Source organism: Elephantulus edwardii, unplaced genomic scaffold (genome assembly GCF_000299155.1).
Source record: "Elephantulus edwardii isolate Elephantulus edwardi_28Jun2011 unplaced genomic scaffold, EleEdw1.0 scaffold00007, whole genome shotgun sequence".
NCBI lineage: Eukaryota > Metazoa > Chordata > Mammalia > Macroscelidea > Macroscelididae > Elephantulus > Elephantulus edwardii.
The window spans coordinates 31,472,527-31,498,104 of record NW_006399757.1 but is presented as its reverse complement, the minus strand read 5'-3'; the positions used below and the strand labels follow the sequence as shown (position 1 = coordinate 31,498,104).

Below are 25,578 nucleotides of genomic sequence, written 5' to 3'. Positions count from 1 at the left end.
TTCTGGTTCTCTTGTCTCTCCAAATAAATTTTATAATTTCCCTTTCAATCTCCTTGAAAAATGAATTTGGTATTGGGGTTGGGATTGCTAAAATTGCTTGTCTTTTATTGACTTTGAAAATATATTCCACTGTGGAAATCATAGCAAAAACATGTATAGATTATGTTGGGATGAATAGGAATTCCAGAACACGGAACTGTGATCATGTGGAACCTATACAAGGAATGGTAGTCATTTGATCAAACAGAACACTGTGTGGTTTAAAATTAGGAAAGGTGTGTATTGGGATCATCTTTTCAACAAACTTATTCATATAGTATGCTGAGGAAACAATCCAAGAAACTAGACCAGGTAAAGAAATTAATGTTCAGATGACACATTCTTGCTTACTGAAAGCAAAAAGAACTTGAAGCATTTACTAATAAAGATAATAGACTATAGCCTTCAGTTGAGATTACACCTCACTATAAAGAAAACAACTGGATCAAAAAGCAATACCACAATAAATGCAGAAAATATTGATATAATCAAAGATTTCATTTTACTTGCATCCATGATCAACAACCATAGAATCAGAATTCAAGAAATTAATGCATTGCATTGCACAAATTTGTTTAAAATCAAAGATAATTGTAGGACTAAGGCACACTTGAGCCAAGTCACATTATATTCACAAGTAAGCTGAATAAGGAAGTCTGAAGAATTGATGCCTTGAACTATAGTGTTGGGACATGTACTGAATATGCCATGAATTGCTAGAACAAACAAATCTGTCCTGGAAGATGCACAACCAGAATTTTCCTTAGAAACAAGGCTGGATGGGAATATTTTCTCTCACACATTTTGGACATGTTATCAGAAGGGATCAGTCCCTGAAGAAGACATCCTACTCAGTAAAGCACAGGATCCTTGTGAAAGAGAAAATTCCTCAACAAGATGGCTTGGCCTGGTGGCTGCAATAATAGACTGAAACATTGCAATGGTGGTGAGGACAGCTCAGGTACAGCAGCATTTAATTCAGTTGTACATGCGACCATCATGAATCAGAACCAACTTGATGACTCTAAACAATAGAGATGCCAGTCATTTCTGTCCAGTGGCTCAGTCCATAGAGAATCGTATTGCTAAGCTAAAGCACTTCTCTGGTGCTTCAAATCCAGCAATGGCTTTGCAGGAAAAAGGTGAACAATCTTCTTCCATGTGATTATAGTTTCTAAAAACCTGCTGGATGGTCAACTATGAGTTGGTTCCCACTTGACAGCAATGAGCTGTTGAGTGGAACAGATAACCCCAGAGATGTGTGTCCTGTTGAACATTAACCAGACATGAGGCATTTGCTGCAAAGGTCAAGGACCTTCAATATGTATTGAAGCTCAATATCAAGAAAACAAGGATTCTCACCACTGGGCCAGCTGGCAGCACCATGATAGATGGAGAAGAGATTGAGATTGTTAACAACTTCAGCTTGCTTGGATCCATAGTCAACATTCTTGGCACCAGAATTTAGGAAAACAAAAGACCAATTGCATTTGATAAGTTTCCTGTTCAGGGTCCTCTCGAGAGTACCAAAGAGTAACAATGTCAGTATGACTAAGGATGATAGGAGAAAGATTGATGCCTTTGAATTGTGGTGCTAGAGAGCATGTTGAACATACCGGAAAATGCTAGAACAAACAGGTCAGTCCTGGAGAGGGTGAAACCAAGCTGCTCCCTGGAGGCAAGGATTTTGAAGCTTTATCTCACATATTTTGAACACGTGACCAGGAGGACCAGTCCTTGGAGAAGGTAGTCATGCTTGGAAGAGTAGAGGGACAACACAGGAGAGGAAGACCCCAGATGAGATGGATTGATTCAGTGACTCAAGAAATGAGATTAGGTCTGTCAGAGACAGAGATTGGTTCAGGATAGGGCAGGGTCCACAGCTAACATACATAGGGTCTCTATGAGTCACAGGCAACTTGATGGCACAAAACAACAAACAACAACATCTTATTCTAACATTTCTTTATGAAATTATTATAGACATCCTGATTCCTTAAATGTTCTTTGAACAGGCCACAAACTTTATTGGCTCCCTTATTAGTTAATCCGGTAGCTCTGGTGGCCACCTCCACAGAGAACTGCACTCCTAACCCAAAGTTAACCCCTCTCCCAAGGCTGGAATCCACCAGCCACTCTGAGGGAGAAATATGCATAATCTGCTCCTATACAACTTACTTACAGCCTCAGAAACCCAATGGAAAGTCTATTTCAAGGGTTGTGAGCATTAATGAGTTAAATAAAATATTTGGCATGTTGTAGTTTTATTATTTTTACATCTGTCTTAGGATCAAGACTTTAGCCTTTTTGGGCCCTTTAGAGTAGTGAGAGAAGACCTTCACCCTGAAACCCACAGCGTCCCTTTTCAGCAGGAAGTAGCTAAGAGAATACACCATCCCCTTTTCCTTATGAATCAGGGTGAAGTCTCTCTCAGGGAGGAGTGATAGGGAATGGCAAAGGATGCACTGACAAAGGGGATTAATCAGAACTGACTTTGACAAGCACTGTGGCAATTGGACAATTAAAACAGACATTCGGGGTGGGGGGAGAAGAATGAACTGGGGAGGAGGGTAGAGAAAACAGTGCAACAATGAATGAATGAAAACCCAAAATCTCTGTAAATGTTCATTAAAACTAATAAAATTTAATAATAATTTTTTTAAAAAAAGATTTTACCCTTTTTGCAAATGATTCTTTAGCCAAAGGTAGAAGCCTGAGTGATGAGGCAGAGACAAAGGCCAGTGGGTTAGGGAACACAGAACATCACAGAGCCCTAGAGTCTCGGAGTGAAAGGACTGACAACCTTCACATCCTCTGCTTTGCCGATCTGTCAGATGAAGAAAATAGCCTAGACGCTATCTCTCAAGCAAGTTATTCAGAAAATGAAATGAGATCATCAACTCAAACTTTGAGAAGGTCTACACCACCAGCCCAACATGAATACTTACTACAAAGAAAACTCAATTTTTCTCCAGAAAACAGTGAAGGTAAAGAAAAGAGGAATCGGTGGAAGGAGACAATAAACACAGACAGCAGGGAGCTGTTGCCACCTCCATCATTATCTCTTGCTTGGACATGAGCTTCCATTCTGGCCCTGGTAGCCCTCTTCTCGTCAACAGCAGCTGATAATTTGGCTAAACTGTAAGACAAATCATGTCACCCCTCAAGCTTCAAGTCTTTCAGTGGTTTTCCAATCCTCTTAGGAGAAATTAGTACTTTTTCTTGAGACTCTAAGGTCCTCTGGGATCCAGCCCTTTGGATCCAGCCTGGGTTGAATTTTGTTCCAGCTGCATAGGTGTTAATCAGTTCCCAAGAGGGCTTTATCTTTCTTGCCTCAGGACCTTTGAACTCGCTGGATTTTCTGGCTGAAAAAAGTTTCATCCCCACCCCAATTTTTTTCACCTTACTTGCCTCTTTAAATATTAACATATATGTATCAGCCACCTAGAAAGTCCATCGGAACTCTGATGATGCAACAGTTAAGCTCTTGGTGCTAACTGAAAGGTGACAGTTTGCACCAGCCAGTAGCTCTAAAGCTGGTGATCGACTGCCATGAAGATTACAGTGCAATGGGTGATAAAACCAAAACCAGCACTGTTGAGTGATTCTAACTCACACTGTTGCTATGTACCAAGAATGGAGTTGGAACAGACTCAGCTGCCACATTGAGACAATAAACCACATAAGAGGAGATTACCCATCTCTCTCCCACAGAGAAGCTGGTGGATTCACTTTACCTGTCTTTAGGTTGCCAGTGCAACTCCTTATCACCAAGCCACCAGCAGTCCAACTCACAGTGACTGTAACTTGGGTTTTAGAGGCTGTATATCGTTCATAGGGTCGCTATGAGTCATCTACGACTCGACGACACTTAACAACAGAGAGAGAGACCAGTTGGCCTAGAGGACCGAAAGTGATGCTACCAAGCCAAAGGTGGGTGACTCTAATCCGCAGCCCTAAGGCCTGTCTTTAATTGTTTTTGGTGAAACATTCTTCTAGGTCGTACAGCCCTGGTGTGTCCACTTGCCGTACAGAGGTAACTTGTGATGGCTGTGAAGCTGAACACTGTGACACTGATGTGTCAAATGCGAAAATGGTTACCCATGGTGGACAGTGTTTGGTGGAGCTTCCCGGTTACAACAAGCTTGGAAGCAGGAGTGGCATCCACTTCCGTAAATAGCTTGCCTTCGGAAATCCTTTGAAGTTAGAGAAAGGATGAAAGTCTCGCACACAAGTGTTGAGGACTTTCATTCACAGGGTTGGTCATAATGAGTCGCCTACGACTCGATGGTACCGAACAACAAACAACAACATATCATTAGAAGAGGCTACCCATTTTTCTCCTGACAAACTAGTAAATTTGTACCTCTTATGCCACCAGGTTTCCTTTTAAAAATAATACTAATGGTTTAAAATTATACCAGGCCTGCGCATGCAAAATCAACTAACACTGAAATGGTGGAGCCCTCAGAGTGAAAAGAGATCTGATAAATAACAACTATTTCATTGTCACTGAGTTGGAACTGACTCATAGCTAACTCTCTAGAAGGTTTTCTGTGTAGTTTGGAAATCGCACAGAAAGAGATTACCCATCCTTTTCCGGCAGAGCATCTGGTGAATTTGTATCTCCTGTCTTTGGATTGGCAGTGCAACTCACTACCCACTAAGCCATTGGAATCTACTTAGAGATCTGATCAACTGGGGGAAATGACAGATTATTTAGTATTGTTTTAACGATCTTTCTTTCTTTCTTTCTTTCTTTCTTTCTTTTTAAGTACTACGTGTTGAGCTCTCGTAGCTTTTTCTTATTGTGTACTTCACTGGCAGCTTTTTGGGAGCAAGATAGGCAATCTCCTCCCATGCAATTTACAGCCTCAGAAAATCTGCTAGAGGGTCAGATATTTATTTGTTCCTGTTCAGAAGCAGTGAGATGAAAGCTCACCACAAAATAGAAGTTTGTAAGCTAGAAAATCTTATGAGGAAGTACTATTCTATCACACAGTGTCAATCTGAGTCAGAATCAACTAGATGGCACCTAACAAGAATACAGAGGTCATCTCTGCCTACTGTTTGGAATCCTTTTCTACCAATATTTTCTTGCTGAGTTTTTGTTTATTTGTTTCCCTCCAAAGTCCTCCTCAGAGTGTTGTTATGTGCCGTCAAGTCTCCTACAATTCATAGCAACTCTGTGTACAACAGCCCTAAACCCTGCTCTATCCTGTGTCTATTCTTATTGTCTCTGACACACCTACCTCCATTACCCCAGTCACTGAATCAATCCATCTCATCAAGGGTCTTCCTCTCTTGCGCTGTCCCTCCACCCTCCCAAACATGTCATCCCTCTCCAAGGATTGGTCCTTCCTTGCAACATGTTCAAAGTATGTCAGACAAAGCTTCAGAATCTTGCCTCCAAGGAACAACTGGTCTCACTGGCTCTAGGATAAACCTGTTTGTTCTCCCTTGGAATGTACATAACCTTATATGTTTTCTGTCTCCTCCATGAGATGATAAACATCTTAGTGGCAGAGAAAATGTTTCTTATATTGACCTGGTGACTGGTGCATTCTGGACGCTTACTATGTATTCATTAAATAAAAGACAGTAAGGAGTGAGAAATCCCTCTGGTTCCAAGGAAAGACACTGTACACAGTCTGTCTACATTCCTAAACCAGTGCAAGTTCTTCAATCTTGAACACATTTCAAAAGGCTGTAGCCAAGAAGAAAAATCCCCAGCCTCACAAGGTATCAATTCAGAGCTGCTTTCAAGAACATAGCTGCTCAAAAACACATTGTGGAAGCAACAAGTTATAACCAGTCTTTTTCACTATTTTGTAACTCAAGATACAGAACCTCTTCATGACAAGAGAACAAAAATAAATGTTACCCAGAAACCCATTGTCTCTATACCTGAGGGCTAGGTTTGAAGCAGATGACAGAAACACCAACTAGATTTCAAGAATATTTCAACAGCTTCATGAGGGAGACAATCCCAGGCTGCTTCACAGAACCCCACCCCAGTTTGCTTCAGGATATAGAATTACATGACTCCCACTAAACAAGTCTGTCTTTCTTAATCAGAGCAGCCAGGCACAGCTCCATTTCCACAGGTTTTAGGGTTTCGCTTAGAATTTCTGTAATCACTCTTTGCAAGCACACCAACCACTTAAACACACCCCTTCTAGCTTATCCCACACGCCCCTGAGCTGTGTTGGTTGGCACTACGCCCCAGTGACAAGGTGCCCTCCACAGGCGATGCTCCTTAAGAGGTGTTGGTTGCCCACGCTGCCCTCTGTAATCTCCCTATTTCATATCTAAGATATGAATAAAGCAATAAAAGAAAGCAATGGAAAGAAAAAACTATTTCCTGGAAAGGTGTCTGGTAGTGGGGAGAGCCCACAGAGATTTCATTTATTCTGTAACTGGTCTTGTGTTGTTAACCCAAAGGCCATACCTCTCTCCTGGTTCACTAAAACCACTACTAAAAGCTCCACTTTGGGGGAGGGAGGAGGGAGGAAAAACACGGAAAAATCCCACCCGAAACTCAATAGAAGGTCAGCTATGAGTCGGTTCTGACACAACAGGAGTAAGTGTGGTTTGTATAGCTGGACTCGAAGGCACTCTCGTGGCATAGTACAGTATGTGTTGCATTGCTAATCAAAAGGTCAGCAGTTCTGTCCACCAGTGGCTCAACAGGAGGAAGATAGGTAGTCTCCTCCGTTTAAAGATTTACCACCTCCAAAATCTGATGGAGAGTCAAAAGTGACTCAGTGGTGGTGAATTTGGTCCTGTTTTATAGCTGACCCTAAAAGAGCCTTGGTGGCTCAGTGAGCAAGCTACAAATAAAAATGTTTGTAGTTCAAATCCACCAGTGACGCCACCGGAGAAAGATGGGCCAGTGTGCCCCCATAGAGACCTATAGCCTTGGAAACCGCGCTGGGCCAGTTCTACTCTGTCCAAGAAGGTTGCTGAGTCACAAGTGACACCACAGCAAAGGGTTTGGTAGTTGGCCATTAAATTTTGCCCTGGAGATCAGAGGTTACTGGGAATTTGACCCTGGAAGTTCATCCCGCCCACAGTCATGTGGCCAACTCTAACACTAAGACAGGAAACCAATAGAGCTGTCTTGTTTGGGCATTGGCCCTAGGCAGATTTGTTACACACAGAGACTCCATGTCTTCACATGCTTTCCTTCTTCAGGTACATAAAAGCCTTTTTCTCCACACCAGCCACTGCCTACAAACAGAAGCCAAGAGCCAAAAGCCACAGGTTCACCTTTTCTCTGCCTCCAGTCTAAACTCAGGGCTCCAGACTTAATCAGTTCTCTCTCACTCCAAAACCACCATCTCCAAGAAGCTGCCCTTCTTCCCCCACACGAATTCAACTCTTAAAACTTCTCAAAACTCAGGAAGCTACACATATGAACTGTTGCCACACTTTGTTTCTTTTTTCCCCTCCCCCTCCAGAAATATTCTTGTGGCCAAAAATAGAACATTTTTCCATTCTGAGGAACAAGCAGCATCCATGGGAATTAAAGTGGTGCTTCGAGCTGCTCAAGGAAATTTCTGCCAAGCACGCACACGCGTGCACACATAAGCTGCTTGCGGATTCTAAGAAGCTGCTTTCTGTAGGTACAGTGGTAGGTTGCAGCCAAAATGCCTTCGTTTATTTTCTATCCAAAAAAGTTTACAGAAAAAAAAGGACTAAGGCACTTCAAGGATGCTTTATTGGGGGGGAGGTGGGAGGAAACCCTAAAGTTTAATGATTTTTTTTGTTTGTTGGTTGGAGCTTTTTAAAATTTTATTAATTTTAATGAACATTTACAGAGATTTTGGGTTTCTATTCATTCATTGTTGCAATATTTTCTCTACCCTCCCCCCAGTTCGTTCCTCATTTTTCCCCCCCTTGAAAGTCTGTTTTAATTGTCCCATTGCCACAGTGCTTGTCAAAGTTCTGATTAATCTCCTTTGTCAGTGTGTCTTTTGCCATTCCCTATCACTCCTCCCTGAGAGACTTCACCCTGATTCAAAAGGAAAAGGGGATGGCGTAAATATCCATCTCCTTTCCCACCCACCATCATCGCAGAATTCCTCTTAGGATTTCTCCTCTAAAATTCCAAAGCTTTCAAAAGTACAAAATTTATGCCTTTATTGATGCACTTTGATGCACACTTTTCCTGATTTTAAACCATACAGAGTTCCCTTGTTCTGTTTAGACAACTGCTTCTTAGTCTATGTACAGGTTTCACATAAGCACACAATCAAGTGTTCTGATATTCCTGTTCTTCTCAGTGTTAGCTACAATTTGTTTTGATTCATTCAGTCAAAAACCTTTTCATGTTCAATAATACAAAAATAAACATCTTTCTAATATTCTCTGCTTGCAGTTAAGATCTGTCTTAATATCCCTGATTGCCAAGGCCTCTTCTGAATCTAGCTTAAAAATGTCTGGCAGTTCCCAGAAATTAATGTCTTTTTATATGTTGCTGGTGATAATTTAGTTACTCTTAAGAAAAATAAAACATCTTCAACAACAGTAGAATAGTGAAGAGAATGTCATTACACAAGACAGAGGTAAGAAAGACCCAGAACCCAATGATGAGTGGAATTGCTGGGTCAAATGGTATTTCTATTTCCAACATTTTGAGAAAGCTCCATACAGCCTTCCATAGGGGTTGCACCATTTTACACTTCCACCAACAGTGAATAAGGGTTCCAGTTTCTCCATAACCTCGCCAGCATTTGTTATTTGTTTTTCTGTTAAATTGTGCTATTCTTACTGGGGTGAGATGACATCTCATAGTTGTTTTGATTTGCATCTCTCTTATACTTAGGGATTTTGAACATTTCTTCATGTGTTTATTTGCCATCTGAATGTCTTTTTTGAAGTGTCTGTTCGTATCCTATGCCCATTTTTCAACTGGGTTGTTTACCTTTATCTTGTTGTGGAGCTCAAGCAACTCTTTTAAGGTTGAACACATTTAGCGTTTCCTCAACTAGTCTTTCAAACATCAACTTGGGCTTCTTCTACCTACCTTTCCATTTTGTAGTTGCATCAGGAGACTTATCAAATATACAATCCTTAACCTTATTATCTTGCACCTTTGCCTTTACTTTCCTAGATCTTCAGGCTAGTGAGATTTCAGTCATCCTTTCAATCAGAATGTTACTGTGTTGGCTTCGTGCTCTTTCCTTCTCCTTCATTGCCAGCTGGACAACCTCCCTCACCTCAGACTCCTTGGTACACACATAGTGTGCACACTTCTATCACAGGACACATAATAGTCTATTATTCTGTGGGGATTCCTATGAGTGCCCTACGGTCATAAAGTAGGTTTTATTTGCCTTTAGGTCTATGGGCTTGTTACAGCATCTGGCAGGTAATAGGCTAAGTTCCAAATCCTTATTAAGTAGCCCTCTAGAAGTCCATTTTCAAACAGGGGTCAGCTAACCACAACTCAGGGGCAAAATCCACCCAGCTGCCTATTTTGGTAAATAAAGTTTTATTGGAACAGAGCCACACTCACTCGTTTATGTTTTGTCTATGGCTGCTTTCACGCTATAACCACAAAGTTGAACAGTTGCAAGAGAGACCATATGGTCTGCAAAGCCTAAAATGTTTACCCTCTGGCCCCTCACAAAAAAAGTTTGCTGACCCCTGGCCAAGAAGAAAGGCAATATAAGTGAGGAATAGAAAGGGAATATTATCAGTTCTATGATAAAACACAGTCCTATGACACATACAAAAATAAAGTTAAACAAATCTTCATAGAGAAGGTGGCATTTAAAAAGTGAGACAAGCATTATTCAGAAAGGCAAAAAATTCATTTATGGCACTTTACTATACCACTTAAAGTGATCTCCCGCTGCCCCCCACTAAATGCCAGTGGTTAAGATTGGAGTTGTAGAAGTGGTTTAGGGGAAAATGATGGGTCTGGTTCTCTACATTGAACGTGACTTCCCAGCAGCTTTTTTAAGAGGAAGTATCAACAACTGGACATCCCCATATGCTCTAGGTGAGAGACAAAGACAGTACGTTGCACAATAAAGATGAAGCCACAATAGACAGAAAGAAGATTGCACAGAAAAGGAGTGAAAAATGAGAAAAGAAGAAGGTTGAACATGAAACTTCAGGATTTCATGGCAGGCATGAAAGCAGAGGAAGGGTCCCTGAAGACAATAACAAGAGGAGAAACAGTGAAAAAATTAGAAAGCCTCGTCCCCAGGGAAGGGTGGATTTGCTACTAGAGGTCAGGAAGATAAATCCTTCAGACCTGGAAACCAAGATGCCACGTGGCCGGCAGAAATCAACTAACTGCTCACTTCTGCTATATTACTTATAGTCAAACTTTAAAAAGAAACATGAAAAGCAAGAAGGATTTTTTAAAAAAGGTTGATAAGAACACAAAATAAAAAAATAACGGACTAGTATTAACCCCTTTGTCCATAAAATATAAATAATATTCTACTTATATATAATTCTATTCTATATCTGAGTTCAATAAGACTGAAAATTAATAAAGTACATATGGTCCGTTTGCTCGTTTAGACAGTCCAAGCAATTAAACAACCAACCTAAAGTATATTAACTGGTCTTAAAGGGATCAAAGCAACAAATTGTTGACTAAGCCAGGCTATGTGCTAATTGCTTTACAAAAAATATTTCCTTTCATCCTCACTAAAACTATACACTGAGGATATATAATAAAACATAATATCCATTTTTCCAATGAGGAAATTGAAGCTCAAAGAGTATAAGAAATATGTCCAAGGCCCCACAACTACTCTATGAAGGAGGAGGAGAAGCGGGCATGGAAGAGAGAAGGCGAAGAGGAGAAAGAAAGCAAAATCAGTGTTTAATGAGGATTTACTCTGTGCCAAGATCACATTAAGAATTTTACTTTGTCTCCCTTAAGACTCATGATAAACTATGCGGAAGAACTAAAAACTCGAATTCATTGCCATCAAGTCATAACTGTCTCACAGCTGACCCGCCAGCACGTTTCCTGGGCTGTAAACCACAGAGAACAAGATCTTTCTCCTACAGAACAGCTCATGGATTCAAACCACCAAAGGCATCACCTTCAGGCTAGCGGGGCAACTCCCTACCCATCAGGCCACTGAAATTCTGGTAGAATTTGGTAAATAGGGTGTTTAATAAATGCTTATTAAGTCTTTAATAGGGAGCTTTAGTGGCCTAGTATTAAGGAGCTGCATTTCCGACACAAAGGCCCACAGTTCGAATCCACCACCTTCTCTGCCAGAGAAAGATGGGTAGTCTCCTCCTGTGCAATTTACAGCCTCTGAAAACCTGCTGGAGGTTCAGCTATGAGTCTATTCTGACTTTATGGCATAAACATCCCCAAATAAATTTTTAATGGAAATATGAGATTCCAATAAACTTTCTAATGTTCAAAAATCACTCCCCTGATTTTGGAGGACAGTTTTTCAAGGTTTTTGCTTATACAGAGCTCCAGATTCACAAGACTACTGGTTCACATCCTCTCTCTGCTCCCATCTATGCATTTATTCCTTAAACAGAAAAACCTCCCTGTGAAATGTACGTGATATGTTGTATGAGCACTTGGGAAGTGACCACGACGTAATTGTTGTTATTATTGTTATTGTGCACCGAGAGTCAGAACCAACCCCCAGCTTACTCTCCAGCGAGTTTTCAGAGTTTCATGGCAGTTTTATGGCAGGAGATTATCCATCCTTCTTCTGCAGAGCAGGTGGTGGTCTCAAACCGTGTGCCTTTGGGATTGCAGTGCAGCTTCTTGCCATTAGGTTACCAGAGTTTCCTATGACATAATTAACCATGCTGAGAAACAAAAAGAAAGTCCTCTGCTTTAGAACAAGTGATGTGTGTAACAACTGATGAGTAGGAATCTCTGGTGGCCTAGTGACCAAGTAGTTACATTGTCTAGCCCAAAGCAGGCAGTCCAAATCCACCAGGTGCTCTGTAGGAGAAAGGTGGACAATCTCCTTCTGTGCAGTTTATAGCCTCTGAAAACCCTCTGGAGGGTCAACTTTGAGTCTGTTCCAACTTAAGGACAACAATATGGGACGGGAGATGAGGAAATTAATTACTTTTTCTTTGTCATATTTCTAATTAAAGAGTTAGCTTCTTCAGCGTTAACTGAGGCGAAATAAAATACTCAAACTCCGAGAGTGGTCCTCACTACTGGGGGGGAAAAAATCTGGACATTCTTACCATAAACCTTAAAATAAGCAAGACCTTTTGACCTCAGAATTCTCCTTCTAAATATGTAAACTAAGGATAGCACCAGAGAAGCTGAGTTGGATTTATTGTGTCTGTATGCCAATCCTGGCTGGCTGGGAACTCTAAACTCTCTGTGCCTTGATTTCCTCATTTGCAAAATGTAGATGCTTACAGTTTCTACATTATGGACTTGTCATACTGATCCAACAAAAAGAATACGTGTTATACACTTTATATAAATTTTTCACTTATTTCCCATTTAATATCTCCACAAGAAAGGCAAGAATAATATTGGCCTTGCCTATAAGGCCTCAGGCAAATGTGTCATATTGGCATTAACCACTCCACAAGAGAATGGTGTTCCAGTCTGCTCCTGGAAGGAGGGACAGTCTAGGAAACTATGGTCATCCTGTTCTTTCCCACAGAGCCACTATAACGTGAAACTAACTCAAGGACAATAAATGGCTGTAGAATGGTTATTGTTTCATGCACCTTACAAAGACATGCAGCTATTCACTGTGATGTTATTTATTGCAATAAAACTATGTCAAAAAGTAAATGCTCAGTTATGACATAAGTGATACTTCTATATGACAATTTTAAGTATTAAATTACTGTTTACAAAAGAAACTTCATGGAATGGAAAAAAAAATTCAGCAGATAATGCAAAGTGAGATATAAGACTGCTGAATTATGTCATTTCAATCTTGACATAATACTGTGGGGAGCTGTGGTGGCCCAGTCCATGGGGAGCCACAGTTAACCCAGAGGCCATGCTCCTCTGATGGTTTGAATATATCAGCGAGTCCATAGGAGAAAGATTTACAGTCTGTGAAAATCCGCTGGGGGATCAGCTGTAAGTCGATTCTGATTTGAGAACAATGAGGTTTGCATTGCTGTGGTCACTGCCCATATGCCCTTTCCAGAAAGACCATCTCTCCCTGGGAATGTTGGCTGCATCCCTCTTCCTCGAAGAAGCTGGTGGATTTGTACCATGAGTCTTTGAGATTGCAGCTCAGCATCTTATCATCAGGCCACCAGAGCCCCTATGGTGAATGTTGTTTTATAATGGATGAAAGATAATTGTTTAGAGTTGGGGTTCTCCCGGTATTGTGATTAAGCTTACAAATTTCAGTGCATAGATTTTTTTTTTCTTCTTCACTTACAGGCTTTTAAAAAAAAAATTCATTTAAACAATAACACTTAGGTATTTTCGAGAAAAAACTGTCACAATTGGTAAGTAAAGCATAGGGTAAATATACAAAAATGCCTACACACACACACACACACACACTTCTGAGTATTTGGCATTTCAGCTTGGTCATTGTCTTTCATCCATATGTTCCAATGTTGTTGTGCCTTGAAAATGTACCTGCTCCTTCTCTGATAATCATCTTCATGTCCGGAACTGCACTAATCACACAAAGTCAGTCTCGGTTCTCTGAAGAGGCTCTTCGCTGTTTTGTTTTATTATTCTTGTCCATCCTCCCATTCACCCTACTCCCAACTCAGATTTTACTTTAGATACTCTTGAAAGTCTTCACAGATCCTATTCTCCCTGAACAGATTCAGATTTTTTTCCTTCTTTGAAGATACTTAAAAGACTGAGCTGGATACTCTAACAACAGATTCAAAAGAGCAGGTCTTTAGTGTCTTGGATGATGACACATCATTGGTATAAATACATGCCCAGGTCCCTTGGAGAGGACAATATGTTGCATGTGTGAGCATTTTGTGTTTGTTTAAAGCCAAATGCATCACATAACTGTCAGAGTGACATTTATGTCCAATGTAATCCTCCAGTACTAATACCATAGGTTGACTATCAACAGCTTAAGCTAAGCAACAAAACAAAACTTTAGAAGTTAACTATTTGTGTCAGACATTATACATGTGGGTTCAGTGGATCTTTCCCCATGGGTAAACAGAAAAACCATCAAGATCTGCTGAAAGTAGAGATGAAGTGAAGCATCTTTTGGAGAACTTCCAACCAAACTGTAATACACTGTTGTCAGAGAAGAGCTACTATCACAACTGGCAAGTGCAGAGGGAGCAGGCCAAGCTTTCAGCTTTGTGCTTTTTAATATCATAAATTTCACTTTCATGTAGATAGATGTACAATTAATTGTCTTACATCAGTAGCGATTAGAATTCTTTTTCCCACCAGTAATGTGAAGCACAGCCTGAAAGAATCTCAGGGCAAAAGAATTTCCAGGATGACATTGCTTGGAGTCTAGGGATATAGCTTGGGTTTAAAAAAGAAAAAATGGTGATTTTTCTAGCAATCCCAGTTGTGGTAATAAATCTCAAGAAAGTAACAGAAATGTAGGAAAATACTTCATGCATAAAGATGTAAATCACCGTGTTATTATTTTTATAAAATATTCACAAGAATAAATGAAACTAGGGAACTGGTTGATTAAACTCCCATACATCACTTAATTCAGGAGAAAGATGGGCAACCTTTTCTCATGTGATTTACAGCCTTGGAAATCCAGTCAGCTATGAGTCAGGTCCAACTTGACAGCAATAAGAGAAACAGAAAGGCATTATTTAATGACTGTTCCTGAGATTTAAATAAGTAAAAACATTTATAGTGTTGTATGAATAAAGAAAGACATACAGTTTTATAAACACTGTGATGTTCACAACGTAAAAACACACACAAACTATGTAACATTAAAAAACAACAACAACTGGACATAGCATCTTATAAAACCAATCATCGTTGTATGGGATTGTTTTCCTTCCTTCTACCTGTCTGTGCTTTTCTGACTTTCTATGCATCAGAGAGTTGGACAATGACTAAGGATGATAGAAGGAGAATTGAAGCCTTTGAGCTGTGGTACTGGAGAAGAGTATTGAATATACCACGAACTGCTAGAGAACAAAAAGATTAGTCCCATAGAGGATGAGACCAGGCTGCTCCTTGGAGGCAAGGACTCTGAACCTTTGACATACTTTGGATATCTTACAAAGATGGATCAGTCATTGGGGAAGGACGTCATGCTTGGGAGGTTGAAGGGACAGAGAAGAAGAGGAAGACCCTCTATGAGGTGGATTGATTCAGTGACTGGGGTAATGGGAGTAGGTGTGTCAGAGACAGTAAGATTGGCACAGGATAGAGCAGGGTTTAGGGCTGTTGTACATAGGGTCGCTATGAGTCGCACGCAGGTGGCTTGATGGCTCATAACAATGACATAGTTTATGGTATAATAAATGGTATCACTTGTTACCTTTGAGTCAATAGTGACTCATAACAACCCTATAGGTTTCTCCCAGTTGTAAATCTTTTTTAGAAGTAGACTGCTACACCTGTCAAACTGCTAACCTTCTGGCTAGCAGGTGAGCACTGGCGCCAGGACTCCTCAATGAAACTTAAGGTAGAACGGAAATTATTAACTTTGTGTTACAGAGAAAGAGGAGGGGGAAGAGGATGGCTATGCCCTTATCCTGGTTTCTGGGATAATTAGAGAAAAGCAGCAAAATCATTGAAATCAGGTAAAGTTTACTAAAAGAGAAGGCAGAAAAAACAACACTCTATGAAATGGAACTAAAAAGCACCTTAAAATAAGAGCGCAAAGTAGCCACAGTGAGAAAGTCCAAAGTCCTCGGATTAATGTGGTCTTTGGTTCTCAGGCAAGAATCAGTTAATCAGAAACAACACCCTTGAGCTGGAGGGAGGTTTTATGATTTCACACATAAAGTGGAAAACGTCACTGTGTCCATTTGTATGTTCCTTCAAGTAACCCATCTTCAGCCTGGCCCTTAATCAGCCTTCTGACAAAGAGGAGACTGTGAGTCTCCTTCCATACCTAGCTGCAGCACAGGGTCAGAAGACTTCCTACTTCCCTGCGTCCTGTTCAATTTTTTCTGTTTTTATTTTGTTTTGCATTTTCCCCCTTTTCTATCTTAACCATCAGAGTGGAGCAAAGTAACATCTCATTGTTGTTTTCATTTGCATCTCTCTGATGTTTCAAGATGTTCAGTATTCTTTTAATGTGCTTGTTGATGACTTGCATATCCTCTTTGATACCCTCTAGTCAAGTGTTTTATAGTTCCCGCCACCAAGTTATACCAGTATTTTATATATTCTAGATCCTGGAGCTTGGTAGCCACCACTAATCACATTGATTACAGATTTTATAGAAAAATCCTGATCAAAAGCAGGAAGACTATGGAACCAAATTGCAAATTCTCAATGGAAACTTTCTTTTCTGGAGCTATTGAGGCTGGATGAACCCATGAAACTATTATTCTGAGATAATCTTTACACTTTAAGTCTTGAACCAAAACCATCTCCTGAAGTCTTCCTTGAACAAAAAGAAAACATAATAGTTTACCTTAATAAGTATGTGTGCTTTGAATATTGTGCTCCTTTAAACAAACTGACAAGAGAAATTCAAAAGGTTAGATGAGAAGCTTAGGTGCAGTGAATTTTAAATTCTGTCAATGATGACAGAACAATTAGCAGAAAGATGGTGAGAATATCTGCACAATCTGAAGAACATAATTAGGGTTGGAATGTAGTCAGTGAGGAAGAATCTCAACTAAATAGATTTTTCCCAGTGTCTAAAACAATGGACTTGAGCATGTTGGAGACGTAAGGATGGCACAAGGCAGAGTTCAGGTTTGCTGTTCCTCGGGTCACTGTGAGTCACGAGTGACTCGATGGCACTTAACAACAGCAAGTAGTATCAGTAAGATGTGCACAGAGCAATTGTTGGAGTGGTATTTGACTGCATATATTCATCACAATGAAAGAAATAATCTTATGGGAGGGGGTAAAGAATTACGAACACAGAGTTAAGAACTTGCCTTTGAAGTCCAACTGATCTGAGTATAAGTCCTGATCTGGCACTATTTACTGCATAACATGTCTGTGAAGAGACTCAGGAGATAATTGCAAACCCATTTCCTCTTCTTCCCGGGGATAAAACAAGACTAGGTTTCCTTGCACCTAGACAAAGGCACTGCATTACATTTTGGCTAATGATATTTTTGCAAATGGGACTCACTACATTTTTAGGCATGGGATCTAAACCCTTGTGTGATCGATCCTTCACATTCTCTCTTCTTTTTCTCATCAGCTACTTGCCACGTTCAGAAGATTCAAGAGAAGGTTCTGAAGCCCTAGAAGATGGTGCCTTCTCTATATGAAAGCAGCTGATAGCTCATCATTACCCAATGACATGCACTGCATGCACATGGGCAAGAAAAAAAAGTGTAACCTCCACAACTTCATAAATTCTTTATTCCTGAGCTTTATAAGTTAAATTATAAAGTTAAGTTAGTTTAAATTAGGCAAAAGTTAAATTAGTTACTTTAAAAAGTTAACACAGTGTCTACAAAACAGTAAATACCAAATTAATGGTGGCTTCATTATTATAATTTTTTTTATAGTCATTGTTCTTCCTGAGGTAAAGAACACAGAGATTTCAAATAAGCAGGCTGCATTTTGCAGAATATATTAGAAGGAAATAAAACTTGCATCTACTGGTGTAGACTGTATGTTAAAGTGAAATGTGAATAATCACATCTTCAGAGATTGAGAATAATCTACAAATAGTAATAAAGATCCTGAAACAAGGAAGAAACTGCTGGGCAGGCAGAATAGGTGAAGTTCAAGGGTCAGACTCAGAGAGAGCTTAGCAGAAGCCAGGAGAACATGAATCCAGAGTACACCAGAACAGAAACTGCTCCTCAGATCCACACTGGGCAATGGTGCTCTCAGCAGTTCCTCAGAGAGAAGGAAATGATAGTCTCATCAGAATTCACCCTGCATCCCTAATACCCTTGAACAGCTAAGTCCACACAGAATAAAATATTCGTAGCTCTTTTTAAAGGTGTACCACGTATCTCCGCAGGAGAGAAGACTTATCTGTCTACTCTTGAAAAGATTTGTTTTTGGTGTTGTTGCTATGTGTCATCCAGTCAACTATAACTTTTAGTGACCCTATGGACAAGTGTAAACCTCATCCTATCTTTGTTGTTCTCACTATTTACACCATGCTCAAGTTCATTGTTGCACATACACATATCTAGGCATCTCATTGAGGATCTTCCGGTCATTATCTGACCCTCTGCTTTTCCCAAATGATATCTTTTCCCACGGACTGGCCTCTCCTCATAACATGCCCAAAGCATAGGAAGGAGTTGAACTTTCACTATCCTTGCCTCTAAAAAGCACCCTGGCTGCACTCGTAATTTTTTTGTTATTTTGACAGTCCATAGCACATCCAATACCTTTTGCCAATACCACAATTTGAAGGCACCAATTCTTTTTCAGTCTTCCTTATGATTATGAAGCAATTGAAAATACCATGGCTTGGATCAAGCACATCTTACTCTTGTTTGTTGTTTTATTAATTTTAATAAACATTTACAGAGAGTTTGGATTTCCATTCATTCATTGCTGCACTTTTCTCCCTGCCCACCCCTCCCCACAAGTTCGCTCCCCTCTCCAAAAAGAAAAAGGAAGGAAAAAAAATTTCTTCATTGGTATACAATTCCCCCATCCCTGCTCCTCCACCCCCAACCCCGAGTACACTTCTCTATGCAGCCTTAATTCTGGATTCCTGTGCTAACCATAATACTCAATCATATATCGCCTCTAATCTGTTCTTTCCCCCCTCTGTTTCAATACAGTATACATAATTTATCCTTCCTCTTATGGCTTTAAAGAGGTCCTTGATATCAGATTGACCCAATGCAATACACCCTTTCATTTCTTGTTATTAGAATTGCTGTGATTGTGTATCCAAATAATAAAATAAAATTCTTGTCAACTTCAATCTATTCACAATCGATCATGATGTTGCAACTTGGTCCAGCGGTGAGAATTTTTGTGTCCTTGACGTTGAGATGTAATACATATTAAAGTCTGACTTCTTCAGTAAGGTCTAGTCTTCTTCACTATCTGCAAGCATGGTTGTTTCATCTTAACGACGCAAGTTGTTGAGTCTTCCCCCAGTCCTGAAAGTCCAGCTTCTTGGATTATTTCCTCAGCACACAGATTAAATAGGTATGCTGACAGAATACAACTCTGACACACGCCTATTCTTACTTTTACAATCTGCAGTATTCCCTTGTTCCCTTCTAATGACTACTTCCTTGTCTATGTACAGGCTTCAAATGAGCACGATTAAGTGCTCTGGATTTCCCATTTTCCTCAACGTTATTAATAAATTTTTGTTATCCACATAGTCAAATGCCTTCTTCTAGTCAATAAAACCACAAGTAAACATCTTTCTAGAATTCTCTGCTTTCAGCCAGAACTCATATCAGCAATGATATTCCTCACTTTATGACCTCTTCTGAATCCCGTATGAATTTCTAGCAGTTTCTTGTCTATGTACTATTGCAACCATTTTTTCCCCCCTAATCTTCAGGAGAATTTTATTTTTGAAGCCAGGATGCTCCTTGGAGTCAAGGATTCTGGAGCTTCATCTGACATACTTTGGGCATGTTGCAAGGAGGGACTGGTCCTTGGAGAGGGACATCATATTTGGGAGAGTAGAGGGACAGTGCAGGAAAGGAAGACCCTGAATGAGATGGATCGATTCTGTAATTGGAGTGATGGGAGTAGGTGTGTCATAGACAGTGAGGTTGGCACAGGATAGAGCAGGGTTTAGGGCTCTTGTACATAGGTTCGCTGTGAGTCATAAACAACTCGAGGGCACACAACAACAATAATGATATTTATTATATTATTTGATCATTTCTGCACTCCGTTGGATCACCTTTCTTTGGAATAGGCACAAATATGGATCTCTTTCAGTTTGTCTGCTAGGTAGCTGTTTTCCAACTTTCTTGGCATACAATAGTGACTATGCCTGTGGTTGTATCTGTTTGCTGAAGTATCTCAATTGATATTCTATGATTCCTGGGGCCTTAATTCTTGCCAATGCAAGTTTGACTTCTTCCTTCACTACCATTGGGTTTTAATCATATGCTATCTCCCATAATGGTTCAGTGTTGACCAGTTTTTTTTAGTACAGTGATTCTGTGTATTTCTTCATCTTCTTTTGGTGCTTCCTGAGTTCTTAAATATATCGCCCATAGAAACTTTCAGTATTGCAACTTAAGAACTGAATGCTTTCTTCTGTTCTTTTGCTTGAGAAATGCCTACTAGCAAGTTCTTCCCTTTTGGTTTTCTAAAAGAATTAAAGTCTAGAAAACACTATGAGATTGTTCTATCCTGTTAAATGGTGTCACTTTGAGTCAAAATTGTTTCAATATCATCTAACAGCAACTTTCTTACTTGCATAGCTGATTCCTTTATTGTTCCAATTAGTACACCATTCTAAGGACTGTTCCGTAGTCACTTTCCCACCTGCCATTCAGAGTTGGCTCTAGGAAATCATCTCCATTTAGATGAACTTTGCTTTAACAAGATTTCCCCCTACCTATATATACAGCACATTCTCCTGGCGTGTGAGACTCTCTACAGTCAATCTTTTTCTTTCATTTGAAAAACATTTATTTGGCCCCTACAACCTGCCTCTGGAAACACTATAAACTTTGATAAGTGTCGATAGTTATATAAAGGCGTTAGGCCTTTTGTTCATAGGGTCGCTATGAGTAGTGCCCGATTCAATGGCGATCAACAACAACAACAACTATGTATTACAGGCAAATAAATCCCACAGTATTTGACAATCTATTCCGACACATAATACATGCTCAATAAATTTATTAATGAAGCCTTCTCGCCTTAGAGAAGCAATAAAACATGAACTTTGAACTTGTCACTTGGGTTTGTTTGTGTTGTTGTTTTTTTTTCTTTCTCCATGGCCTTGTGGGTGAAAGAATTGCATTGCCAACCAAAGACATGAAGTTAGAATCCACCATATATTCTGTAGGAGTAATATGGGCAAACTCCTCCCATGTGATTCATAACCTCTAAAAATTCACTGAGGGGGCAGGGGGAAATCCACTGGAGGATCAGCTATGAGTTGGTTCCAACTCATTGGCACATAACACACACTTACACACATTATTTTAGCTTCTATCAGCAGTACTAGTTTCACAGAATTGGCCATGTTTTGGTCTTATTCTTTTGTAGGAAGGTGTGTTCCCCCCTCCCCCCCCCCGGAATGAATTTAAATAAGTTCCTCCAAAATACACGTGTATCATGATATACTAATCCCCTATGATCTCAATTAAACCAAATTATAATAGGAAGACCAAGGGTGGAATGTAGCACTCCTAATTACATGACAGGCCCTGATCAGACAGAAGAGGATTTCTCGTAGGGTATGACCTGTAACAGGAGACTTTATCTCACCAGAGGAAAAAGCAGAGGAAATCAAACTGACAGAAGACTCTCAGGACCATCAAGAAATAATTGCCAGTAGTGGAGGGCTTCTTTTTGGATCTAGGCCCCTGTTACAGGAAGCTCTTTGACACAGGGAAAGGTCAGAGCACATGGAAGTCTCCAGGGAACACTAAGCCCACAGCTGCTGAAAGAAACAAGGACTTTCCCCCAGAGCCGGCACCTTGAACTTGGATTTATAACCTTCTAATCTGTAAAAGAAAAAATTTCTGTTGTTAAAGCCATCCACTTGCAGTATTTCTCTTACAGCAATATTAGGTAATTAAGACAACAGGCCTGATTTTTATGGTTTCCAAAAATCTGGAGGATGTTTGGAAATAAGCCTGATTAACTGTATTTTCACGAATATGGATCTTTGATGATAGCTTAGACATCCCTGGATGGGTTTTTAGGATTGCCACCTCTTCAGGCTATTTTCCTTCCTTTACTCATGCTCTTGAAGGAAAGAAATACAAGAATCAGAGTCACTCGCACTACTAAAGGGAAAAGTCAAACAGTAATGACGCTTGAGAGACACCAGAAGTATGAAAAGGAAGTGTTTAAGTGGAAAATACCCGGCTATGGAAATAAAACTGCCAGCATCTGAAGCTGAGGATGAAAAGCAACCAAGGTTGTGAGGAACAGTGAGAAGCGCTTTTGCCACTGAGTCAAGTCTCTGGCAAATGATCCTTGATGAATCCAAATTTGCACTGGGATTTGAAACTTTCCATGCTCTTGTATTTCATCAGCTGCTTTGAGTTACTTTTAAAGAAACACATATTTAATGAGAAATTTTTGATGGAGAATGAAGTGCAGATGTAATTCTTTGGAACAATTATTTCCTTTGTTGATGGCTCTTCCCTCGTCTCCACAGTATCCACTTGCAATTAAATGAAACAGTAATTAAAACCCTAAACTCCCTCAAAATTATTGTTTCATCATTCAGATCCTGCGATCCTTCAACTATCATTGTGGAAAGAGTGTCTTATCAGAGATGCAAAGTATTAAAATGGAAAGTTTTAGATTTTTCTTTTCTTCCTTTTTTTAAGGAAAAAAAAAGACAAAATGTTGGAGTCATCAATCAGTAACATGCAGGAATCTTTTAAATTAAGAGAATATTACCACAGTGGAATCCAAGTCTATCACCTATACGACAGCTTAACCTTCTTAGAATAAAAAGAGGAAGAAGACTGGGTTTCTGAATTTTTTTTGCACAAATTATAAACACATTGATGAATTCAATGACATGTATGTTACAGACACAGACTTACACATTTCCCCCACTGCAGACATGAAACAGCCAGCCTAATTTATCCATGACATAAGTGTATCATTCTGAGTCTGTCGCTAACCACGGCAGGGTGTATTTAAATCTGATGGTAATGCATCATTTGAGTCTTTGAAGCTTCTTAAAGTGATTCACAAATGACCTCTCCTCCTCCCCCTTCTCCTCCTCTGACATTCTCCCTTGTCCTAAAAGGCACGATGACCCTTCCTGCAATACAAACAGACAACTCCCAAGGTCAGCTGCCTTGGCTTCGTTGCACAGTCTGTTTGAGCCTGTCTTCTGTGATTTCGTTCATATCCATACCTTTCTTGTTCTCCTTTAATTAAAACAGTTACTTTTCTCTTACTGTCTTGTATCTTGTACTTTCACTAACTCCTCAATCCAATCCCCACAGCACATTGCATCCAGATTAATATTCCTAAGGGCAAGAGATGGGCCAATTCTCTGACCTACACTCTGATACTCTGTGCAGGTGGCACTGTAGAATTTGGTCTCAAATGCCTTTCTGACTTCAGCATGTATCTTCTTACTTGATGGACCCTTAGGAATCCAGTCAAATTGAACTGTCTCTAGTTCACCATATACATAGTCTAGTTCTGTCTTAGTTATCTAATGCAGCTACAACAGAGATACTACAGCGGTTGGCCTTAACAAACATAAACTTATTTTCTCATAGTTGAGAAGGCTAGAAGTTCAACTTCAGGGTACCAGCAGAATGCTTTCACTCTGTTAGCTCTGAGAGATGGTCCTTATCTGCTTCAAAAACTTTGGGTCCTGCATCCCTTGGAGAGCTCCATGTGTTTTAGCATCAACCTATCTTTGCATCTAGCAGGTTCTCTATACAAGATCCCCAGGCCTAAAGGACATGCTTTGCTTTCTTGGTGATACTGAAGTCCCTCCCTCCCTCTCTGTTTCATTTTCTTTCCTCTTATCTCTTATAAAATAAAAAGTGATATTTAAATGACAGAAGTTTATTCTCTCACAGGCTGAAAGTACAAATCATGGTCTTTGTCTTATTGCTTTGTCTTATTCCTTCCTTGCCATTGTTGTTCATTGTTATGTGCCATCAAGTTGCTTGTGACTCATAGTGACCCTACGTACAGCAGCTCTGAATGATGCTTTATCCTGTGCCAACCTTATTGTCTCTGACACACTTAACCCTATTACCCCAGTCACTGAATCAATCCATCTCATCGAGGGTCTTCCTTTCCTGTGCTATCACTCCACCCTCCCAAGCATGGCGTCCCTCTCAAAGGACTGGTCCCACCTTGCAACATGCCCAAAGTGTGTCAGATGAAGCTTCAGAATCGTTGCTCCAAGGAGCAGCCTGGTTTAACCCTCTCCAGGTTGAACCTGTTCTTTTTATCTGTAGGTCTACGTATTCTTTTGGTTTGTTGTTTGGTTGGTTGGATGTTTCTCAGCCTCACATGGTATAGGTGTCTCTGTGTCTAACATGTTAATTTTATAACTCAATAGTGACAAGATTTAACATCTATTCTACTCAGTAAAATGTAAATAATATTCTTTTTAAACCCTTCATCCCTAACAGGACTACATTCACAGGTATGTCGCTATTATGTGCCAGTGGTTTGGAACCAACACTTAGCTGACCCTCAAGCAGGTTTTCAGAGATAACAAATTGCATAAGACGAGACTGGCCACCTTTCTCCTGTGGAGCAGCTGATAGATTTGAACTGTGTGCCACTGTGTTGAATGCACAACTCCTCTCCCACAAGGACACCAGAATTCCACACTCACAGATATAGAGATTAGGATTCCAACATGTATTTTGAGATGACAAAATTCAATCCATAACAGCTGTGATGTCCAATTGTTTGGTGGTCAAATACTACTCTAAGTGTTGCTATTATGGTATTCACATATTATTAAAATTTAGTCAGCTGACAGTAAAACAAATTATTCTCCACAGTGTGGGTGAGCTTTCAGTCAAAGACCTTTAAAAGCAAGAACTGAGGCGTCATCCTCGCATTTGGAGAAGGAGAAGGAGCGTCCAGGTGGCAGCCCCGGCGCAACCCGCGGTAAAAGCACACGAGAGCGGGTGCTCTCTGCCCTGGAAGATCTGGAGGTCTTGTCCAGATCCTGGAGTTGTTAATTCACAGAGATGGAGAATTTCAAGAACTAATGAAATTAGCATTTAATCAGGGGAAAGTCCATCATGAAATGCAAGTTTTAGAAAAAGAAGTCGAGAAGAGAGACAGTGATATTCAGCACTTACAGAAGCAGCTAAAGGAGGCAGAACAGATACCAGCAACAGCTGTTTATCAAGCAAAAGAAAAACGCAAATCAATAGAAAAAGCAAGAAAAGGTGCTATTTCCTCTGAAGAAATCATTAAGTATGAACATAGGATTAGTGCAAATAATGCTGTGTGTGCCCCATTGACATGGATTCCAGGGGACCCACGGAGACCATACCCAACAGATTTAGAGATGAGAAGTGGACTGTTGGGTCAAATGAATAATCCTTCCACTAATGGTGTGAATGGGCACCTACCAGGGGATGCACTGGCCGCAGCGATTACCCGATGTCCTTGCTCCACAGTATCCATGGCAGTCCAGTGACATGTCAATGAATATGTTGCCGCCAAATCACAGTAATGACTTTCTGTTGGAACCTCCTGGGCATAACAAGGAAAACGAAGATGACGTAGAGATTATGTCAAAAGATTCCTCAAGCAGTAGCAGTGACTCTGATTAA

General features: G+C 40.1%; 1 pseudogene; it reads left to right on the top strand.

Moving 5' to 3' along the window:
- Positions 1 to 1,661: 1,661 nt before the first annotated feature.
- Positions 1,662 to 25,578, top strand: LOC102867611 (annotated as a pseudogene).